This window comes from Onychomys torridus, chromosome 21 (assembly GCF_903995425.1).
Source record: "Onychomys torridus chromosome 21, mOncTor1.1, whole genome shotgun sequence".
Classification (NCBI taxonomy): domain Eukaryota; kingdom Metazoa; phylum Chordata; class Mammalia; order Rodentia; family Cricetidae; genus Onychomys; species Onychomys torridus.
Window position 1 is genome coordinate 48,050,066 of NC_050463.1, and position 11,768 is coordinate 48,061,833.

Below are 11,768 nucleotides of genomic sequence, written 5' to 3' on the forward strand. Positions count from 1 at the left end.
CCCACCCTCACCCCCGTTCCCCTGCTGACAGAGCCAATGTGGTGCCACTGGCAGAGCAGAGTGTCACAATAATTCTGTGGTAGACACTGCCCTCCACTCTGCTCTTCAATGGATTGTTAGCGTGGCATTGGTCAGGTAGTAATGAAACACCACCAGAAGTTACAGCAAGTATACTAAAGCCTTTTAGTATTGGAGGGCTCTCTGGCTCCTTCTCCATCCTGTTTCATGTGGCTGGATTTCTACCCATACCACACTTGTTTGTAGCCACAGAAAGCCCAGTGACCAGTAAAATTCTGGAACTTACTCTCCAACTCGTAAGTAGGCAGGAATGATGCCACCATGTTAGGATGTCACAGGAATGTAAAAATGACAGCTGTGGGGTCTGGAGAGATGGCTCATTGGTTAAGAGCATTGCCTGCTCTTCTAGAGGACCTGAGTTCAATTCCCAGCACCCAGTGGTGGCTCACAACCATCTGTAACTCCAGTTCCAGGGGATCTGTTGGCCTCTCTGGCCTCTCCAGCCACCGTGCATACAAATGGTGCACAGGCATAACTGCAGGCGAAACACTCACACACATAAAAAATAAAATTAAAAAAGGCAAATATGTTAACTATTGTCAATACATGGGACATGATTATGTAAAATAAGTTGAAAAATATAGAAAATTAGAATATATCTTACATGTACCTCACATATTATGTAGATGTACTTGAAAGAATTGGAAATAAAGTTGAAATAATGTAAATTAAGTTGGAAGAATAGTTACTATGTTTCATGCTCCTTTATATAAAGTTTCACAAATTTGACTTCTTTTTAATATGAGAAAATTTATTCATTTGTATTTCCAAGACTGCTCCCCTCCCTGCCTCCATGTTCCTTTTAATTTTGTTTCTTCTGAACAAATGAAATAATGTTGTTTTTTTCTGACCCACCCACAATTTTTTAAACAGTTGATGCTTTTACAGCTGCTGATGCTAATATTAGCAGGCTAAGGGAAGTTCACCCTCCCAGCTAATTCAAAATAAAGACAAGATTAAGAAGCACAACTGAGGGGAATTATTTACTCTGATTGTTGGTGATCACCAGTGCCGTGATCACACGGTCATCATGCCATGTACAGTTTGCACCCAGGGTTTGAGCTAGCACCCCTGCCCAGGTTGGTCCTGCCTCCAGAGGACGAGAAGGAGGGAGGCCTTTGTTGTGGCGAGGATGAGGACAAAGGTTCCCAGGGAAACGCTCCCTCTGAAGGGACACTCCTGGGCGGAGCAGAGCCAGGAAGTTCTCCTGTGAGTGGTCATCAACAAACTGCTGGCAATGGCTAGTATCTTGGGGTTCTGGTTTTTACTTTTTGTTACTTTTCCAGTGCAAGAGTCCAAGTTCAGGGCCTTGCCCAGGTGAGGCAGGTGTGCCACCCATGGCCATAAGGAGGTACCTCTTGGGACGAGTAAGGGGCAGAGCCGCAGATACCCGAACTGTGAAGACAGCCATTGTTATTGAAGTCATCTAGTAGATATTCCTGCAGCCAGGGCCTCAGTGCATGGTTGGCAAGCCCTTCCCCACCGAGCTACACCCTTGGTACTGCTTTTGCTTTTTAATTTGAGACCACCTCAATAAGTTGCCTAGGCTGGCCTTTAATTCACTTTGTAGACCAGGCTATCCTTGGGCTTGCAACCCTCTTCCTTCAGTCTTCTGAGTAACTAGGATTCCAGGCCTGCACCGCTGGGCCCAGTTGACCATTAACTCACGTTGCTTTGTAACCGTAAGTTTTGGTATTTTTGAGCCTACCCTGGCCATTCCCCTCCATCACGTCCCTGCTCTTTCAACGTTGTCTTTACTGTACGTGCTGTCCTGAAGCTCCACCGCCTTTCAACACTCTGATTTCCCAGCTGTTCTCTGCAGCGGAGGCTGCTTCTCTTTGAATTCTCTCCAGCACCCCCAACTCGTACACCTTGTTTGTCATTGACCCTCATCATTCATTATTACTTTTCTCTGCTTGTCTGAATAAAACCGTTAAGATCCGTGGGCTCAGAAAGACACAGCTTTGGCTGCTTCTTGTCCTGAAGGGGGAGCAGACACAATACTATGACTCATGACTGGTGTCCGGCAACTCCCAAGGGAAATCACTCCATCAATCCTCATGTGAGAGCACAGTAGGCTGACAGAGGCAGAGAATATTCTAGAGTGGAAGGTTTTCAGGCATTTCACAGACCCAGGGCGATGACTTGGCTGTTACTGCTATGGTGGGAGTAGACAGGGAGTCTCACTGTTACTGTCAACGTTCAATTCATCGGGGAAGCAGATGGAGAACCCAGGCTAATGGAGACACTGGTTACCTTATGTCAATATTATCGTTCCTCTGAATGCTAAGCATGCCCACTATGGTATTTTGAATGAGAAATGCCCTCCAAAGACTCATGTATTTGTCCCCAGTTGGTGGCACATTTGTAGGAGGTTTAGGAGGTGCGGCCTCGCTAGAAGGAGTATGTAACAGAGGGCTGCTTTTGAGGTTTCATAGCCTCGACCCACCTCCAGATTGCTCTCTCTGCTTCATGGTTTTGATTGAAGACAGCTCTCAGCTTCCCGCTCCCACCGCCATGCCTGCCCCTTGCTACCATGCCTCCCACCATAATGGACTCTTAGCCTGCTGGACCCACAGGCCAAAATAAACTCTTCCCTAAGTCGCTTTTGGTCATGGTGTTTCATCAGAGCTAGAGAAAAGTGCCACCAGTGCCTGACCTCAACTTTAGACAGAATCTGCCCAGGCGAGCTCCCTGCATACCTCAGAGTAGAACAGGATGGAAGACCAGCCAGCCTCTAGCCAGGCGAGAATTTTGAGAGGAACAGGAAGCTTGGGGTTCCCATGATCTGTTCCTTGAAGGCCCTGATATACAAAGTCACCTCCATTTGCTTCTCAAGGCCTCTGGGGAGTCAGAAAAGTGACTATGGCAATTTGTTACCATCTGGGAAGGCATCAGGAGGGTAGGGGTGGGAGGTAGGAGGCAGCCCTGAAGGGTAATGTCACATGAGCTGCAGAATCACAGGGGTTTAAATATCAGATCTGTTGGTTATGCGCTGGAAATAACTTATTAAATATCAGTTTCCTCTTCTGTAAAATGGGAATTTTACCTACAAGATTTGAATTACAAATTGGTCTGGTCTATTTAGATCTGTGAAAAGGTTCCCCCTCCCCTTTCCCCCCCTTAACCCTGACTTTTGAGTCTCCAACTTCTCCTGCATGTTTTCTTTGCTGGTGATGAAGAGCTGAAATAAAGCATGGTTCACTGAGAAGGGGTGCTGTGTAGACTATGGGACGCTGTGTAACATGGTCAAGCTAAGAGGAAAAGATGGAAGCCTTTGATCACTTAAACTTCTCCCCAGAACAGGGACAATATTTGAATGATGGAAGGGGACAATGGGAGCAAATTCATCTCTTCCTTCCTTTCCTTCCTTCCTTTTCTTCCTTCCCTTCCTCTCTCCCTTCCTCCCTCCTTCCCTCCCTCCTTCCTTTCCTCTTTCTTTCTTTCTTTCTTTCTTTCTTTCTTTCTTTCTTTCTTTCTTTCTTCCTTTCTTTCTCACACACACATATTCACACTCACACACACTTACATACACATACTGAGTGTGCACAGGTGCTTGTATAGCGCTGGGATTACAAGTGCACCATCACACCTGGGTATTTGGGCTCCAAACCAGGCCCCTATGCTTGGACAGCAAGCATGTTACCAACAGAGCCACCTCACCAAGCCAAGAAAATTCATCTGAAGTTCCAGAAGTGCAAAGCTTTCATCTAGACGCCATTCTCTGCACTTCAACTCTTAATCCTTAGGACTCACATATATTGGGAACATCACCCTGTCCTCACTGACACTAAGCTCCGAGGGCATGATCCTCCTACGTGTTATTCACTGGCTTCCTTGCTAATCATTGTGATGAATCACTCAACTCTTGTGTCCCTGCCATTTTTATTCAAACAGAAAAATACAAAACTGGCCATTAAAAACCAGGACCGTCTGGTAAACAGAGCTTAAATATCTGTCTTTTGACATTCCAGTAGATGGTCATGATCCCATTACAAGAAGTAATCTCGAGGTCAAAGAGCCAACAGATACCCAGGAAAATAAAACGGCAGGAAAGTGATTAAAAATAGAGAGCGGATGTCATAACCCCCAAACTGACACTCTAGCTAAATAATAACTAAATTGACTCAACAGCAGCTGGTCATCTAGACAGGTTACAGTTAGACTCCTCGTCCGTGAGAGCCTGGTGACTACAGTCCTCCTCCTTGCTGTTAGCGGGATTCTTCTGTCCCTTCAAAGGCTAGTGATCTCTTGGTGAAGAGTTTAATGTCTTAAGGTCTGGATTGCATCCGACAACCTATTTTGACCGTGATTTGACCACATGGCCTCACAAATCTAAAGCGGGAAATGAGGCGTATACAAAGGTTTCTGATGTACTAAATATGTACATATATACATATTTATATATATAACAATATATATAACATAATACACACACACACATACACACACACACACACACACACACACACACACATATATAAAATCATAGCAATTCACAAGCAATAGAATTAAACCATTGTAGCAATTTATAAACCAGAGTTCTGGAAATTAAGGTACTTAACAGTGTCTGCCTTTGACAGTTGCACAAGCGTGGAAGAGCTCTTTCCATCTGTGGTTCTATAGGACAGTCAGAGAAAGGCCCATTGGCCCAGGTTGAGAGGCCATTGTCAACAGGCCCCAATGTGCATGGATGACGTACCAGCCCAGCCTGGTCTCTGGTCACTCTGGGAGAGATACAAAAGATTTTCGCTGACTGGAGTAATTTGGGTCTCTGTTTACATGGCCAAGATGAATGAGATGAGTATCTATTTGACTCAACTCTCTTTTAAAGGAACAGTGAAAGGCTTGAGCTTGGATTGAGGAAGCAGGAGGTGAGGAAAGTCAGCATCAGCCCTCACCTTGCATACATCTTTCCTGTGCCTCTGCCGAGCTGCTGTTGTGTTGGGGCTCTCTCCAGCTACACTGTGTCTCGATCCCACCTCACAGCCTTGAACTCAGTACCTTCCTGCCCTAAGCACCCCTGCTCGTTGGAGTTACCCCACCATGCCCAGCTCATACAACAGACTTTTATACAGAAACTAAAATGAACCAACTTAGGTAAATCTCAAAAACAACGTTGAGTTAAAGAAAGCAAGACACAGAACATTGCATATCATATCACATGTGTTCTTTCACTTTATAGACTTGCAAGATAATTTCATCTGGGATAGATACACATGATGTATGAAATGAAAGCTTAAAAACATGCCTAGGAGCTGGGCAGTGGTGGTGCACACCTTTAATCCCAGCAATCAGGAGGCAGAGGCAGAGGCAGGTGGATCTCTGTGAGTTCGAGGTCAGCCTGGTCTACAGAGTGAGTTCCAGGACAGCCAGGGGCTACACAGAGAAACACTGTCTCGAAGAAAAAAAGGAAAGAAAAGAAAAGATGTCTGGGATTAATCTAGTCCAACTGTAAAATAAAAGACTCCAGCCTTCTGTTGTGACTTAAAAAGAACCTATCTGGAGAAAATGTTAAGATTCTTGTGGAAGTGCAAAGGTAAGGGATATTTACATTATAACTGTTCTTTTCTAGATGATTGACACACAGATGAGGATGGAGGCTATGGAGGCTGTCCTGATAATTACTGGAGAAGGGATAATTATCTGGATAGATGATCAAACATCCCTCAAAGCTGGCAACAATGCAGAGCAATGTCTGGGAAGATACTTCAGGTATTCTTTTGTGTGAAGTGAGGAGAGCCTGCAGCTGAGACCCACTTATTTAGAAGGTAAGAGAGGGCTTGGGCTATAGTTCATGGCATAGCACTTGCCTCACAGGCATGAGGTGTTGGCTTCAACCCCAGCACACACACACACACACACACACACACACACACACACACACACACACACAGACGGTGGGGGAGGATGACTATCAGATGGTTTGTATGTGATAGATACTGTTTTATATCATGTGTTGTTAATTCAGGACACATTACAAGCAAGGTATAATGCAGAATTTTGTATGATTATGCAGTGTCTTTAAGATTTAAAAATAGTGTGTGTGTGTGTGTGTGTGTGTGTGTGTGTCTGTCTGTCTGTCTGTCTGTCTGTCTGTCTATCTGTTGCTGGGAATTGTACCCCCAGGCTTCACACATGCTAAGCAAGTACTCTACCATCTGAGCTACATTCTCAGCCCCCATACAGTGACTTAAGTTTACAGATGAGAAATCAGAGCTCAAAGAGGTTGCTCAAGGCGTGTGTGCTGAAGAAACTTGGACCTGAAAGACAGAGATTTGCACTGGCCCAGTCTGCACATGCTCCCTGAGAGCCAGGGGTGCAGAGTGGAGAAACTGGGGGAGGTGGAGCTTCTCTTTACTCACACTCTGTGTTGACGATGGTCGAGTCAGGCATTGTGAGGGTCCTCGAGGAAATTCTCAGAAAAGTCAGTCCTCTTGACTGGAACAGTAGTTCTAATGTGTGCAACAAAATTATTTTGTAAATAGAAAGTATTTAAATAATAATATAATCACACTGATCATGTATGTCTTTTGGGATTTTTTTTTTTGTGTGTGTGTGTGTGTGTGTTTTCAGAGAGGTTTCTCATATAGCTCGGGCTAGACTTGAATTTGCTGTACTCTCTGATGTGCCTGTCTCCACTTCTTGAGTGCTGGGATGATAAGCATGCCCCACTGTGTCTGGTGTATGCAGTGCTGGGGGAACACAGGCTTTGTGGATACAGAGTATGTACTTTACAAACTTAATGGCAGCCCCAGCCCAACACGTATGCCTTTGGGAAGCTTCTTCTGCTCGCTTCCTGTGCCCTCACACACCTCACCTCTCGTCCATCATCGTGGTGGCTGGGATTTGAACAGCTCTCCTTTACAGATAAAGGACAAAGCCTCAGAAATCTGAAAAGTCAGGGCTGGAGAGATGGCTCAGTGGTTTAGAGCACTTGCTACATTTGCAGAGGACCAGGGGTTTGATTCTCAGCACCCACATGGCTCAAAACCACCCATATGATGACTCATATCTCGAGTTCCAGGGGATCCCATGTCCTCTTCTGACCTCTACAAGCACCAGGTACACACGTGGTACACATATATACATGAAGACAAAATATTCATGCACATAAAATAATCTGTCGTCTGTCTGTCTATAACTATCTATCATCATCTATCTATCTATCTATCATCTATCTATCTATCTATCTATCTATCTATCTATCTATCATTTTCTATCTATCTATCTATCTATCTATCTATCATCTATCTATCTATCTATCTATCTATCATCTATCTATCACCTATCTTTTAATCTGAAAAGACTCGTGACATAGACATGGGTGATCTGTACTGTTACGGCCCAGGCCTTTCTGGCTTTTACAAGCCAGGGTTTCAAATAATCATTAGCTGAGCGTTCTTGAGATAAAACATTAAGCTGACTCTGTGCTACCTACTTTCAGATTCCCAGGGGCCGCAGAGTTCTCTTTGGAGGAGAAATCAAAGAGAGCTGCATTGCCCTAGGGAACACAGAAAGTGCTGTTCCAGGGAAGGAACTCTAGCTGCTGTCTTAGTCTTTGGTCAGCATCATTCACCATCAGGAGCCCATTGCCCGATGCTCTGGGATCCAGGCCTACTCACTAGTTGAATGTTGTTACTATTCCAGGATTAGTAGTTTTGAGCAGGAATTCAAAGTCTACTTTTTTAAAATTTGAGACATGCTCTCATGTAGTCCAGGCTGGCTGCAAATTCACTATGTAGCCAAGGATGATCTTGAATTTTTTTTTTTAAATTTTTACATTTTGACAAGTTCATACATATATTTAATATATTGTGACCATATTTATAAACTCTGTCATCTCTTGTCTCCCTCTCGTCTCTTCTGAGTCCCTTGCTCTTCCCATCTTGTCTCCCATTTGCCTATTTTCATGTCTGATATTAAAAAAATATTTTGTGGGTCTTGTGTAAGTATCCACAGCTTCTGTGAGTTCCTGAATGTAAGGGCTGTGTCATGTGCAGAAGATCGGGTTTCATGGCGTTCCTTTGCCTGTTAACAGGGTTGATGTCTCCTTTCCTGAGCTTTGGAATGAGTCATATAAAAGTCTCATTTAGGGACAGGCCTTCAGGAGTCAGTTCTCAGCACTCTGACTAGTTCTGAGTACTAACCAACCATCACCCACTGTAAAAAGGAGCTTATCCGACCCAGGCTGACAGCAGCTTTCATCTATGGGTGTAAACATAAACACATAGAAGCAAGTTTGACTCCATGTCCTTTTAGCAAAACATCAGTAGTGAGTTCTCCATAGGCCTTGTGACTGCCCCCAGTCATGGGCTTTTGACAGGACCTGCCATTAGTCCCTCCCTTAAATCCAGTCAGAAAGGAGTTGGTTACCCCCAAAACAGTCATGCCACTATTGTACCGGTATACACGCCTTGTCTGTTAGGCTGTTGCAGCTTCCAAGGTTACAACCTTGGTGGCTTTTCTTTCCCAACACCCCATGTAACACCTTACAGTATTGTAAACACTGACCACCAGGAGGAAGCTTCCTGCTTAGTTACAGCTTTCTTTATCCAAAGCAAATGGATGAGCTTGAACTTCTGATCTCTCTGCTTCCACCTTCCCTGGGGGGCAAACAGATCAGGTCTGGTTTATGTGGTATTTGGGGTCAAACCCAGGGCTTTATGCATGCTAGGCAAGCATGCTGCCAAATGAGCTAATATATCAAGGCAATCTAGATACACATGCAAGAATGTTTCTAAAACTCTCCGAAGTTCATAATCAAAGGAACAATCTTTTGCCCTGCTCCCTTCCCAGAAGCAATTGCTGCATTCTTTAAACTGTTCTTTCTGGAATATTCATTCATGGTGTATCTTTTACTTCTTTGAGACAGAGTCACATGCAAACCAGGTGAAGCCTGGAACTCACTGTGTAGTCCAGACTGTCCTTGAACTCAAAAATCTTCCTGCCCCGCTTTTCTAAGTGCTGCTATTATAGGTTTACACCACGATGCCTGGCTTACCTCTGTATTTTAAATTTGCCAACCTGTGTGCTTTTGATCCATCAACTATATGCACAATTTGTTGATGTTTAATACTGATAGGAGAACGCTTGTTTTTCTCACCCTTCCTTTGTTTCTAAGACTGTTTTTTTTAAATAGCACTTTGTTGAGAAACAATTCACATGCCATAAAACTTACTCTTCTAAAGAAATTATTCAGTGATTTTGATAATGTTTATTGTTATGTTTGAGACAGGGTCTCACTAAGTAGCTCTAGCTAGCCTAGAACTCACTGATTTGGGGATGACTGATAGATGATACTATTTTTAATATAGTCACAGAGTTGTATAGTCTTCAAGTTTTGGAATGTTTTCCTCACCCCAACAAGGACTCTTGGGCCTTGTTCTTTCTCCCCACCCTGTCCTAGGTAGCCACTAAACCTCTTTGTACTTCGTGGATCTGCCTGTTCTCAATACTTAAGTGGAATGATATATGGCATTTGGTGTGTGGTTTCTCTCACTTAGCACAATGGGTTTAAGGCTTACTCATGTTGGAGCATGCATCCAAGCTCCATCCCTTTTGTGGTGGAATGATGTCCTGTTGCACGGAAAGACGACATTGTATTTATTTGTTCATTGCTGATTGAACATTTGGGTCCTTCTATTTGGGGGCTGTCATGACTAATGCTGCTGTGAATATTTGTGCCTAAGTTTTTCTGTGGATATGTTATTTTGGTTCACCTGGGTAAATAACTAAGAGCAAAATTCTCAGGTCACATGGCAACTATGTTCAGCTTTTTTGAGGAACTGCCAAACTGCTTTCCAAAGTGGCTGCCTCAGTACACTTCTCTTGCGATGTGTGATGGTTCCAGTCTCTCTGCATCCTTGCCAAAACTTGTCTTCCTATGTTAGTCACCTTAGTGGGTGAACAGTGATATATCGTTGGGGGTTTGATTTGCATTTCCCTAATGACTAATGATGCTGATTATCTTTTCATATGCTTATTGGCCATTTGTGGAGCTTTTTTTGTCAAGGGACAGAATATTTGCTCAAATCTTTGGCCTGTTTATAAACTGACTTGTTATTTTGTGAGTTGTAATAGTTCTTTATATATTCTGATTACACGCCCCTTATCAGACATTTTACTCAACATCATTTTCTCTTTTTCTGTAAATTGTCTTTTTGCTTTCTTGATGGTGTCCTTTGAAACACAGAAGTTTGATGTTTTAATGCCAATTATCTTTTAAAAAGCTTTTGTTTGTGCTGTCGGTGTCATATTTAAGAGTGGAAGGAAAGACTGAATTTTCTGGGGTGTTTATTTGCAAGGCTATTAATACCAAAGTTTGGAAGTATCTTGAAGAATGAGGTTTGGGTGCTCTGAGGACTTTGAACTAAAGGCTTTGGAGGCGTTTAGAGGCAACCTCAGATTGATGGTCCTTTCTTGCCACTCTGTCTCTCATCCCTTATTCTACCCAGAAGTGAGGCAGGGGAATCAGAAGTCCTCTTTCCAAAACAGGTCACCGAAATTAGAATCGTCCATCTCCAAGATAAACCACAAAGCTCCAGCAGGACTCTGATTTCCCTTTCTATAAAGAAGTCCCCTCGTTTTCTCTGTGTGAGGGCAGATGATAAAACTCTCATTCTAGAGTCTGGCCACATGCCCGAGACAGACTGCTGCAGAGACCTGGATGGTCTGCCTGGACAGCCTTGAGGGGTTCCCTACCCACTCTATTAGATTGGATCAGGGTGTTTTGCCCAAGCAATCAAAGCTGTTCATTCTTCATCAAGGCTAGGCAGGGAGTAGGCAATTTCCCCCGGACCTTTGGGTCTTCATGTCTGAAGACTTCAGTACAGCTTAGACCTTTGGTAAACTCATGCTCCTTTCCTGTTTGTCTTTGTCCATGTTACTTCAGGCCTAGGCAGGAGCTCTAGGAAGGTGGAGGAAACCTTCCCTCCCTTATATTAGTGTAAGTGGCAAGTCACACAACCAGTGAGTAAGCGTGGGACTTTGTCTGCCTGGGAGAGCAGCCTCAGCACATCTCATGAGTATTCTTTGAATCATTATCCACTGTCTTAGAGTTTCTGTTGCTGTGAAGAGACACCACGACCATGGCAACTCTTACGAAGTTGAGTTAAAATTAAAAAAACATTTAATTGGGGCTGGCTTGCAGTTCAGAGGTTTAGTCCATTATTGTCATGGTGGGAAGCATGGTGGCACACAGGCAGACACGATTCTGGAGAGAGAGCTGAGAGTTTTCCATCTGGATTGGCAGGTGGCAGGAAGAGAGAGAGAGACACTGGGCCTGGCTTGAGCTTCTGAAACCTCAAAGCTCTCCACCAGTGACACACTTCCTCCAAAAAGGCCACACCTACTCCAGCAAGGCCACATGTTCTAATCCTTTCAAATAACGCCACTCCCTGTGGGGGACATTTCCTCAACTACCACATCCATTTTGTATTGCAGGTGGAAATACATCAGGGTTTCTAGTTATCTTAGAGTCCCATATTGTTTTGAAAACTGATTTAGCTTTCCTGAGTCATTTGTGTGTGCATGTGATATACATGTATGCCTGTGTGCACACAACTTTTTTTTTTAAATCTTTGTATGTGTGTCTGCTTGTTCATGTGTGAGCGCAGGTGCTCACCGAGAGGTCAGAGGGGAACCTAGAGTGTTTATCCTCATCTCTACCTTGTTTTGAGACAGGATTT